The following is a 12,579-nucleotide window of genomic DNA, read 5'->3' on the forward strand; positions in this document are numbered from 1 at the left end:
GAGATGGTAGCCATGGTCTAGGGGATGGAAATGCTATATGGATTTAAAAGGTTCAAGTGGTCTCTAGGTAGGAAAATACTGAGAATGGGAGTGGAGAGAGGAGCCAGCCTGCCTCATCATGCCCCAGGGAAGGGGAGGCTCTGGGCTGGTATGAGGCTGACTGCAAGTCTGACCTCAGTTATTTCTACACCAAAGATGAGAGGGTAAATAGCGGAGTAGTGATCCAAATGCATCTTTCCTTGAGTCCCAAACTCTTGTCTGTATTGATGGAATGCTGTCTGGCTGTGGCCAGGGTATACCAATACCACAGCTCCTGTATACCCTGACAAGTGCTGATGGTGACCATGAGGATGACCCAGCTTGTTCCTCCTTCCTTTGCCTTGAATTTGGGACTCATAGGATTTGCAATTCCACCATTCTCCTAATCCAGTGCTTGAAATGAGCCCTTGGAGAACTAAGCTGTTGGCTAAGGTGGAGAAAGGGAATGGCTTTTCTCCAGCTGGCTGCTTTTAGCTGAGCTGATTCCCCTGCCTGACCCCTGTTTGCTCTCCTGGCACAAGCAGCTTTGCTCACCCCGTGGAAGTTCTCCAGAAGGCAAAGCAAGAGGATTTGGCCTTCAGACTGTGCAGGGAGGGAAGCATTGGGAAACCAACTCGACTGCCTCTCCAAAGTGGTCACCCCTGAGTAATTAGGCAATCCAGGCACCCTCCTGTAACCAAACTGGAATCAAATTCCTCTCCCTTCTCCATGAGAAAGGGCTGTTTGTGCTCTGCTCCAGCCCCACCAGACGCTGAGCCCCGAGGTCAGGCTGGCAGGGGGTTGACAGATACATTGCTGTGTGCATGTGGGTGTCTGCATTTCGGTGATGACTGAGAGCTTAATTACTCTTCTAGGTCAGCTGCTCCACTTCCAAAATGGTTTTGAGGGGGCTGAGCTTCCTGCTCATTTCCTGATGGCCTCCAGTAGGGTTCATGGCCTCACCAGCTCCTGGATACCTGGAGTGCTGTCACTGCTTTCTTTGTGGCTGAAGAGGAGCGTGGGGGCTCTACAGGGCCTGGGGGCTGCACCCTGAGCTTCTGCCATCCAGGAGGCTCTTGGGGTCCTTCTGCAGGCTTGGGGTGATGGGAAAGCTGCTGTTGTGGGGTGATGGGGAAGCTGCTGTCAGCCCCAGCACTTCCAGACTCACATATGAAGCTGTGATTAGGCTGTGTGTGTATGTGTGTGTGTGTGTGTGTGTGTATGTCTCTCTCTTCTGCCGTTTTCTTTAATTACAATCTCCGAGGTAATTTCTGACGCATCATTAACAGTTCTGAGTAAACAAGGGGAATTCTCCAAATTATTTGCCATGAGCACAAAGGGAAATCGACTTTCATCGTCTCCCTCTTCATCCAAGTAAGATGCTGATCTGCAATGAGCATGGGGAAGAAGAGAGTGTTGTGGCTGCTCTCTGATGCTCTGAGTCTATTTGAGACAGAGCAGCAACACATCCAGCTTTTCCAGCTGACTGAGGCCAATTCTGCCCACAGCTTTTTGTCCCCACTGCTGAGCAAAGTGGCTGGGACTTGTCACCAGTGCAACTGTGCATGCAAAGTTCTTCTTGTCCATGAGACCTTTGGGTGCTGCCTTTGAGTGTTCACCTCCTGTTTGCAGCTGGATGAATCAGAACCCAAGCTGCTCAGGGGATGGGACAGTCCAGAAGCATCCTCAAGGCTGTGTCTCAGCTTGGAAGGTAATACCCTGGTCTTGGCTATTGGGTTGAAGGGTAATACCTGAGACCAGTGTGGCTTTAGGGAGAGAAAGAAGGAGCACTGGTTTAGGAATGAGTGCAAGGTTGGGAATGGAAGGAAGGAGCATTGACACAGAGGAGCTTGGAGCCTGGGAAATCAGGTCAGGTCCAAAGCAAGACCTCACAGGGATGCTGGTGTGCCCTGTGAGAGCCACAAATACACATGGCAGCTGGGGTGGGAGGGTGGGAGGAGGCAGCTGGAGAGAACTGCTTTGCTGGGAGTCCATGGGAGAGTGTTCTCACCTTCTGGAGGGCTCAAAGGAAAGGGGCTTCGTTAGAGGGGCAGCACGTGGAGCTCAGAGGAGGCAGTGCATCCACTGGAGCATCCACTGGAGCATCCACTGGAGCATCCCCACCCTGCACTGCTCTGACAGCCCCTTCACCCACGCTCTGGCACGGTGGCAAAGCGTCTGCGGCAGCAGCCGAGGGAGCGAAGGTTATTTATATTCATGTTGCAGCTCTGCCAGCCGTGACTCTGTTATCTGCCATGCATGAATATTATTTGAATACGGAGTTTGTCGTGACTATTCTTCCGCGTGAAACGAGGGATTTGCTGTGGGATGGGAGCCCTCCCTCTGGCTGTCAGTCAGGAGGGGTTTCCTTTTCCTGTCTCGTTGGAAGCCGCGTCCCCAGCAAGGTGAGACAGTGGACACTTTTTCTCTTGTTAATATCCATGTCTAATCTCCTCTCAGAGGGGCCCTTTGTCCTAGACTGTAGCCAAGATGAGTAATTCAGGGATAGATGAGACGCTATAATTGGTTTGTGACAAATTAAAACATTTTTCCTTCGAAGCTGAGAGCAGGACTGTGGTCTGGAGCTGTCAAGCGTCACAGGGGAGGGCGATTTTCGGAGTAAGCGCATTGCAAATTGGCTCCAGATATGCCTTGGAGTCTGAAATTAAACTCCAGCTGGTGACTCTTCTCAGTTGGGCTTTTTTTTTTAGGGGGGACAAAGGGAACATGTGTGTGAAGGGACAGCCTGATCGATACAGAGAACGTGACTGGTTTTTACATCATGCAGTGAGCTGGGAACCAGAATGAGCCATGGTGAGCATAGCAGGGAGCACCCAGAGGCATGGTGGCACTGAGCAGGCCAAGCTCACCATTGCCTGTCTTTCCTTCACACGGCTCTCAGTAGTTCCTCCACCACATCCCAGCAATGAAGAACCATGAGGGAAAGCTACAGATGTCCTCTCCTGGTCACAAGTGGATGTCAGGTGCAGAACCTCTTTAGGAGATGCAGGCTGTGCCCTGTAATAATTGTTTTCCTGAGCCAAAAAGAATCACTCACCTCAACGCAGAGAGCAGGGGACTAAAATTCAGGAACACAGAGATGACCAGGACAGACAGTTTGATTAAATACTTGGTTTTACCCTGGGATGTTTATGAGCTGGTCTAGGGCAAAAGGGTGGAGGTGGGAAGAAAAGGACTTCCTGATGCAACTGCTCAGCACAGCTGCATGGAGAGAGCTCCAGCAGCATCTCCACATCACAGTGAGGATGGGTAGGGAGTGAAGGAGTGCTTGGAAAGGACGTGGGTCTGTAAAAGGGGTTTGAAAGACACAAGAGGAATCACCATGTGAGCTGGTTTGTGTTTAAATGATGGTGGGGAAGAAAGCCTCAAGATCTTGTATCTGATACAGAAGAAAAGGGAGACCCAAGGAAGGGGTGCTGTGAGCTTTCCAGGAAGTCTGCATCTCAGAGTGAAGGAAACAGTCTGGAAGAGAAAGTTGTAGGTATGAAAACAGGGAAAGCACAAAGGCTGTCAGCAAGTTGGAAGAGTTCAGACCCTGTAGGTGCTGGGTGAGGAAAGGAGATCTGAGCATCTGGAGCATCCACCATGGCAGGGTGATGGTGACAGGGAGTTGGGGGGCTTGGAAGGAAAGATCAGAGGATCTGGTTTAGCAAAGGAAAGTGCATAGATGCAGCAAATCCTGAAAGGCAGGATCAGATGGTGAGCTGTGACTGGTGTCACTGGCATTAAGACGTTAGCTAATCCGGTTTAAGGGGATAAGCCCAAGAAAAACTGTGGAGACCTAAATTGGAGCTTGTCACTCTCCCGTGGAAAGCAGAAGTGTGGAGGAGGAGGAGGAGGATTTGCTGAAAGAGGCCCTGGATGGTTGGTCAGAAACAGAGAGTGAATGGAAGATGGCTGTGAAGATGAAGGGCCAGGAGGTACCAGGTGGGAAGGAAGGACAGAAGTCACCGAAAGCTGCATGGAGTAGAGAAACCCAGGAGCCTTCTGGGGTGCACAATCTCTCTGTTAATAACTGACCCGTAGCCCATCCTATTGGTGAAGCTGGCAAGGTAGCAGGGAATCTACAGAAACACGGTGATTTTGGCCTGGGAAGCTTATACGATGCATATCAAAGCCAGGATGTAAATTGCATAAGTGTGATGTAGGTCTGGCACTTAAGTGATAAGAGTCATATCAAGGGAATAACTTAATTAACTGGTCTTGATCAAAGAACTATATGAATTCAATAGCCCAGTTTTCAGCGCTAAATGATGAAGTTTAGAAAAACTGTACTTGACACAATTATCAATTTTCCTGTCCGAGGAGCTTTGAAGTGCCATTAAGAAGGGACAGTCTGTTGTTCTGTTTAGGACAACTTTCTCCTTCCCTCCAGTGATCAGGAGGCAGAGGGGCTCCCTCTCCTTTTCAAGTGCTCATTTGAAATGGTCTGAAGCATAATAAACACTGGATGTCAAGGGGAATGGTACTGTGGCTTTCATAAATTAATTGTTTCAGATGATGTAAATCAGGAACAAAGAGCTGCCCTTTCCCTGCCTGCCAGAAAGAAAAAAGAAAAAAAAAAAAAAAGAAAACTCTTTATTTCCTTATAGCTTTCATTTTGCTCAGATTTTTGGAGGGGAAGTGGTCCCATTTAACTTCCATCAGTCCTGGACCATCCAGTCCCTCTGACAGATCATGCTGTTCAAACAAGATGCTGGGTATGAGCAAGAAATGAGTTAGGCTGTAGAAAAGCTTCTGGAAGTCTTAAAAACACTAAATGCCATGTCTGTTTATCTAATTTGGATGTGTCTATATGTACCACAGTGTTTGTGTCTATCTCACAAGTTAAGTTTCTGTGCTGAATGACACTTTGGGCCAAAGGGAGAGGGAAGTGTCTGGCCAGGATGAGCTACAGTGCTCCAGACTTGGGTTTTTTGTCCAGCTGAGCATCTTCCTGGTGATGGATTCCTCAGCTGCTGACTTGCACAGAAGCTGCACTTGGCTTTGCACCTGGATTAACCTGCACAACCTCAGTCATTCTGAGCCACATGGGGTGTGAGCAGTGATGCACTGCACTCACATCGTTGCATGCACCCTCCTTTGTTTGCTGATGGTTCCTCTCCCCTCCCTCAAGCCCATCTGGTGTCCTGGAGACTCACCCTTCTGCTGAGGTGTGGGACAGGAGAGGGGTTTTTCTCTGCTGTTACCTTGGCAGATCTCAGCCAGGGATTCCAGAGAGGCATCTGTGCACTTGGATGTGCCTCCTGGAAAAGGATACCTAAACCTCAACAGTGACATTAATGGGAGTAAAGCCCTACTGCTTCCAACTACTGCTACCTGTGGACAGACTTCACTGCTCTTCTTCATCCTCTGGGCACTGTATCCTTTCCACTGGTGAGTATCTCATTCCTTAGGCAGGGAAAACTGGGAATGTGTCTCGTCTGTCCAGTGCAGTGTGAGGCTGCTGTGAAAAGCTGAGAAGCCTCAGAAAGTCCCTTGGGAAATCGAGGATTAATTCAATTTCTTTACCACTCCAGGACTTCCCTCTGCAGAGCACAGATGGACTCTGAAATGAGGTGGTTCCTCCTCCTGGGCAGAAAGAGGGAATGATTTCCAAAGAAAGCTCAAGGTCCTCTTGCTTGGGTCTTCCCCAGAATAAGATGAGCGATGGCAGTGGGATGATTCCCTCTCCGAGCCACACCACTGGTTTTTCTCCAGGAGATGGAAGGAAGCTGGGTGCTGGTAGCCAGGAGGCAAAGCTGCAGCTGGCCATGCCGGCTCCGAACAGTGAGGGCAATTAGAGATCAGAAGAGCTGGGGTAGCTTCGTCACATTTCCCTGCTGCTGTTCTGGAGGTGATAATATAATTCATATCAGAAGAGTTAGTGGGCTGAAAATGAATTGGAGAAATCAATCCAGAGGGTATAAATGAATTAGCATGTAAATGAGGACACTTGCTCTACATAGTTTAATATTGCCTGCAGCTGTAAATAATTCCAGGGATGGAATCAAAAGCCGCAAACAACTTCATTTTTGTGCTCCTCCCCCGTCCGGGAGCACCTGCAGCTACAACCGACCCACCCTTGCAGAATCATTGCATTGCAAAGGAATTAAAGGAGATGAGATATATAAACTTTTTTTTTTTTTTTCTCCCCCTGATTGGCCATTATTTACAAGACTGCTGCTCCTGGTTCTGTGCATCAGGTCCCTGTTTGTGCATGCACATGGCAGTGTGAGTGGTGGGGAAGGGGAGGTGGGGAACCAGCCAGCAGTGAGACCTCATCATGAGCCATCCCTGTCACCCTGTGGTGGGCTGGTGTGTGTGAGAAATAGCAATTTCTCACCCAACAGCTGCAGTATGAAAGGTCTCAGCTGGGGTGGAGGACTGAACCCTCCTGGGGTGCATAAAGGTGGGAGAGGTGGGTGCTTGGAGAGCAGGAGCTGGCTGGGGTAGTGGGTTTTTGGAGCTATCTGGAGAGATGGCATTTCCAAGGGATGGAAAAGCATTTGCACAGGGGGACTTTGAGTGCAGTTTGGAAAACTGGAAAAAGTGCAGAGCCAGGTCCTTAGAGTGGGGAAGGTGCTGGGAAGCCCCTTTATGAGAGGTGACTAAATGAGCACAGCTTATTTGGCCTAATGAAAGGAAGGCTGAGAGATGTGATTGCACAGGCAGATAAACACGAGGGAGGGAGAGCAGCTAGTTAAGCTAAAGGCCAGTGTTGATACCAGAACATGCAGATACAAACTAGTCATGAATAAATTTCAGATGGAAATGAGATGGAAGTGTCTAAGCACCAGAGCAGAGACTATGGATGAGTGCTGGAGAGTCCACACTACCAGGCTGCTCTTGCACTGGCGTTTGACTGTAAAATAGGATTATAGGAGCAGGTCCTTTGAGATCAGGCAACTACGTTTTGTGATCTGGGAAGTTCTGCCTGGTGCCAAAAGCCCCTTTATTATTCTGGCAAGGGGAAGGATGCAGATCTGAGGAAGGGCATATGTCTCATTGAGTGACTCCAAGAGCGGTTGTTGAGAGCTTTTGGAGTGGTGCTGATGACAGGAGGCTAAAGATGATCCTCAACACTCTTTTATCAGTACTTCCCTCTAGTTTTTTGACACTGACGGATCACAGAGTTCCGTCTTTCATCAGGTTGGAGTTTCAGGTTCTGCACTAACTAGATCTCCCAGGTGGACTGGAAACACTGATTAAGATGGATAGAGTGAAAGCAAGTCCATTAAATTGTTAATAAAGAATATTACACACATACCTTAATCTGCAGCTAGCCTGACACTTTATAAAAGTACATTAGGATATAATCCAATTGAAGCCACAATATCGAGAACATCTTATCTCATCACAAATTGAAATTATATCATATTCCTCATTTCTTAAATTAAAAAGCTAAAACCTTTTAGTTTGCTCTCATATGCTTGTGTAAAACTTAATCAGTGGTTTTAACAACATTATTTTTCAATATGGGCCATTTCTGCTCTCATTTATTTACAAGAGAGAACTTCCTGGTAGAAGAAGTGATTCAATTTGCAGGAGGATACATCAAGCACTTAAGGATTTTGTAGGGATTGATTGATTATTTATCGTGTTATCTTGCCTGGAGACGTCTGATATGCCTGTGCTTTTGCTATCTCTCATTCCACCTAATGCTCTCCCCTTGCGTCTCACTCCCCTCGGGTGCTAAGGGCTCCCTTCCCTCTCTCATGTGTCTGCACGAGCATGCTGGAGGGAAAGGGGGTCAGGGGAGGCCAGGCTGAGGTTGTCTCTGCTGGGATGAAACGCTGGACTGGGCAGATAGGAGAGATTCATTTCACTGGGAGATAGCACAGGGGCGAGAGAGGTGAAAGTTCTGCTGGGTTGTAACTGCAGGCTGCAGCACTGCTCAGCTGCACATCTCCGAGTGTGTCAAACGTGTCCTTCCTCACAGGGGAAGGAGCTGAGACACAGAGAGGCTGCATGGTTTGCTGGAAGTGCTCCCAGGAGCAGAATGCAGCCCTGAAGGGCCGTCAGCTCTGGTTGGTAGCTGGTCACCTGGGAACACACTTCCCAGGGTAGCCAGAATCACCTTCAAGTTGCCCAGGTAAAGCACAGGATGATGTCCTGGCATGGCTATGGGACAGTGCTTCCCACCCAGCTGAGCTGTCCAAGTGATGCACTGCCAGTGGCTCCTCCAGGGGTCTTTGAAAAACATCCTTACACTTATGAGGAATCTGGTGACCTGATAGGACCAGGATTGAAGTGCAGAGAGGAAGTGACCACCTCTTCATGCTTAGGGGAAACCACTCTCACAGCAATGGCTGATTATCTCCCACTGCTTCACTGTGGCAGGGGGACTCATTAACAATGACAATTAGCATGTCTGTCATGGATGTGTCAATCCAAGGCCTAAGGGGTGACATGCAAGGTCTCCATTTGAGGAGGGATGACCCCCAGGAGCCCTGCAAGAGGGCTGTGGCTTGAGCTTTGACCTGAACATTGGCCACTCTTTGGTGCTGGAGTATAAATGGGAGAAGGGGGGATGTTGTCAGAGGGAGCTCTTGGCCTCCCATCCCTGGTGGGGCTTTGGGGCTTTGAATATAGCAAGAGAGAAAACTTTTTTGATTTTATGCAAGAGAACAATGACAGTAGAAACTCCAACCAAACCCTCAAGTGTTTGGACTGTGGTTGTCTGGCAGGGGAGGCACTGGGAACAAGGACATTTGAGGTTTATTCTTTTCACTGCTGCAGATTTTGGCAAATCGCTCTCCCTGCCACAGCTTTCCCTGAGCAGTTTGAGATCAGCTGGGTTTATTCTTTTATGAGTATTGGAGTGCAGGAATTGCTGTCTTCTGGTGAAAATAAATACAGAAATCCTGAAACATGACTCCAAAGAGAGATGAGCCTGCAAAAAAAGCACCACGCTGGAAAGGGAGCATGTTTGGTTTGTCTTATTTTTCTTTTGCTTTCCGGGATTTTAGGATTCCTGTTGCAGGGATTGCACCACGATGACAAACTAGAGAGTTTTCAAAATGGAAACACAATCCCCTGACTCCAGGAGCTCAGACTTAAATATCAACAAATAACTCAGGATGCAGTGTTGAGTGCTGATGGAGCAGCTGACTCGGCGAGTGTGGAGGTGAGCAACTCCAGAGCCCCACAGAGCCCCACAGCCCTGATTTGCTGAAACCAGTGGAATGAGCTCCTATATTGGATGATCCATGTGCATGGGTCTCCACGGGATCAGGGCCAACATTTGCGAAGTGCTGTGAGATGCTTGGATGAAAGGGACCACAGAAGCGCACAAAGTATTACTTTTTCATGATTGCTGCAGTTGCTATCCTTGGGGCTGTCCAAATCTTGTCGTTCCAAGTGAAAATATAAAATCCTTTTGGCACGTTTCTGTTTTGCGTTGTGATAAATAGAAATGCAGGAGGGAAAAAAAAAAACCACCAAAACTTCCCTAACAGTGAGGGAAGGAAAAGCAGCCCCTGTGCAATTTGTTACACATCTCATATGTCTCTGATTGCTAGCTGTAGAGATATTTAGAGGCAGCATTTAGCCAACCCAGTGCACAGCCTCTGGAGCCCTGGCTTCTGCTTTGGTCCATGCCTGGTTGAACCTTTACAGCAGCTTTATGGTTTTTCAGCGCAGCATTTCAGGAGAGGCTTTGATTCTGGAGGATGCCAACTGCGCCGAGTGGAGCTAAGATGATTAATCAAATTATTTGAAGGGTGTTCGCCAGAACTGGGCAGTGACCAGTCTCTGTCCTAATCTCTGGATTGAGATGTCAAGCCGGCCTCCAGCTCGGAGCACTGAGCTCGCCAGGAGGCGGGAGGTGGAAAGAAATCTCCGGCAGCAAACAGCCTGGCAGGGCTGCCCGTGCTGGGCAGGGAAAGTGGCCATCAGGGGTCATGGGCAGGTGCTGCTGGGTGGGCTGGGTGAGGCTGGGGGAGCTTTGCATGTCAGGAAGGCTGGACAAAGCTTAGCTAGTGGAACCAGGAATAAGTTAAGGGTTATTAGTGCCTCAAGCTGCCTTCCTCCCACCAGGCTGCAGGGAAGAAAGGGGAATGGTCGGGATGTGCAGAGCTCCTGCACCTCCCAGCTGGCCACAGGATGAGGGCTCCTCTGCTCCCACCTGATTTTGGGTTGTTGCTGAGCAGGATAGAGGAACAAGTGGCTTTGCATGAGATAAAGGCACTGACCAATTCCTTTTGAACTTGGTGCCAGTGTCAGGTGCTCAGGGCAGCTGGGGATTTGGTGGGGGTGTTGCAGGGTGGGTGGTGTGGGATGAGGCTGGCAGAGAGCTCCAGGGATAAGAAACACAGTGGGAAGCAGCGACTTGGCTCCAGTGATATGCTTTTCTCTTTAGGGACCAGATGGGTTTGTCACCCCTGGTTTTGTGTTCTATATATCCATAGAGGTGAAGCCAGAGCACCTGAGAAGGCACAGCGCTGCAGCAGCACAGCCCAGGGCAGCTGGGGGGTGTTAAGGGCAAAGCCGCTCCCATGGGGATGATGGATCCTCCTTCATGCTCTCCTTCCCCTCCTGCTCTGGGGATCGCAGGCAGATGGGCTTTCCCCAGTGCCAGGGCGAGCACTTGGCATTGCTGAGTGGCAATCGCAGGTCTCACTCTCCTCTCCAGCTGGGTGGCCAAGCTCTCTGCTTTTCCGTGAGCCCCAAATTCTGCCGGGATCCCCTTTGCTGCAGGAGCTGGCAGCACCCGAGGCGTTTCACAGAGCTCTGCCCCGAGCATCCTCCCTCTCTCCCCTCCCGGGCACGCTCATTTCCCGTCCACCACCCAACTCTTCCTCCGCAAAAATCTCTTTGCATCTCTCCACATCTCTTCCAGCCCCAACCCGGGGCCGGAGCGGCGCTGGGGCCGCGCGTTTGCGGGAGCGCGCGTTTGCGGGAGCGCGCGTTTGCGGGACCCCGCTCGCCATCTGCGCGGCTCGGTAGCCGCTGGCTCCCCGCCAGCCCACGGAGGGTCGATGCCGGCAGCCCTCCGCCGCTTCACCGGGCACACGCTGCCCACGGCACCGCCGTCACACGTGGCCATCAGCTGATGGGGAGGATGACTCAGCCGGCAGCTGTCGGGCCCCTAAAATAATGACAAAAACAATTAGCAGTCCAAGCAGTAGCCTCTCCTTAATTATCTCCTCCGAGTTTAATTAACTAGCTAAATTATCAGCAGTAATGTAGGCATTAATTATGTCAAATTACAGTGTAAAAATCACAAAGTGTGGAAAATGTCAATTCAGCTGTGCTCACCTGCCGGGCTGAGACAGTGCCGGTGACAGAGGCTCAGCCTGGCGCAGGGGAAGGGCTGCTCTCCCTCCCCGGGGGATCAGGATCCCTCCACGATAGCCTCGGTGACACCGGGGGGGACACCGATACCACCACCGACAGGAGCTGGTGGCACAGTTTTAGCTGGGAGCCGGTGGGGGATGCCTGGATGGGTGCTGGACTGGGGAAGGGGGAGAATTTTGGCTCTGGCAGAGGGAGGGGAAGGAGCGTGGCTCCCCAAACCAGATGGCTTGGATGCTGAATTATTAAATTATGAATATTAATACAAATCAGACACGGAAGAGGTAATAATTTTGCTGCCCTACAGAAATAATTAACATAATTTTGATAAATTACATGATAAGAGAATCTCAAAATTGAGGTAGATTTATCTTAATTAATATCTTGGACTTGCTCCGAAAGGTAAATTGTTCCACTGGGGACTGGGGAAGGGTGAAGAAGGGGCCCCTGGCTCTGTGAGCTGGACCTTTCCTGGGGTTGGCATGGGGGGAGGCTGGGGCACCCTCTCCAGGCTGCACCCCAGCCCTGGGTCAGAGGGTACAATATCAGGGTTATTCCCACCCCCACGGGGACACCAAGTGACTTATTTCAGGTTGCATGGGTTGGTCAGAGAGCTGAAGTCTGAGCTGGTGACTCCAAACTCCTTTGGACCCAGTGCCACCCTTCCCTGGGCTCTGACAGGTATTTTTCCACGGCACAGTGCAGGGCAGACACTGAGGTCTGAGCCCACAGAATAAATGGTTTTACCAAAAACTGCTGCCCAAGAGTCCCTTGACTTTGTTTCATGTGCAGTATGAATGACTGCTTGGGCACACATGTGGCTGTTCTATCTGTCCATCCTCATGGACACTCTGGGCAGGTACAGCAGCTACAGGGGTTTGCTTTTTGCAGGTGAAGCACCACGAGCTGAACCAATATCGGTGAGGACATCCCAGATTGGAAATTAGCCTGGAAGAGAAAGGGATATTCAGTTATTGAGAAATTTGCTTCACCATCACTCACCGTGGTGTTGCCACTGCTCTGTGTAGTTTTCCTTTGGCTTGCATGGCTCCAGGTAATTCCATGTCCCTCTCCAAGAGTGTGTGTGATGATGGGCATTGTCCTTCTCTTTGCCAAACCATGGTTATTGCCCAGGTCTTGGTGGTGCTGCTCATCAGCTCTGCCTGCAAAGGTGCAAATCTACCCCAAAAAATATGTACAGACAGGGTGTGCAGATTGCTTTATGCGGCATAAAATATTGTACTTAAAACCCAGAATCATCCA

At 49.9% G+C, this 12,579-nt stretch overlaps 1 long non-coding RNA gene across 1 annotated transcript; it reads left to right on the plus strand.

Moving 5' to 3' along the window:
* The first annotated feature begins 30 nt into the window (after positions 1-30).
* On the plus strand, positions 31-4,611 carry LOC146430703 (uncharacterized). The gene is made up of 2 exons (XR_014855076.1): positions 31-1,729; positions 2,245-4,611. It is a non-coding gene; the product is annotated as an uncharacterized LOC146430703 (long non-coding RNA).
* The last annotated feature ends 7,968 nt before the right edge of the window (positions 4,612-12,579 follow it).

Source organism: Lichenostomus cassidix, chromosome 14 (genome assembly GCF_008360975.1).
Source record: "Lichenostomus cassidix isolate B80296 chromosome 14, HeHo_3.0, whole genome shotgun sequence".
In the NCBI taxonomy this organism is placed as follows: Eukaryota; Metazoa; Chordata; class Aves; order Passeriformes; family Meliphagidae; genus Lichenostomus; species Lichenostomus cassidix.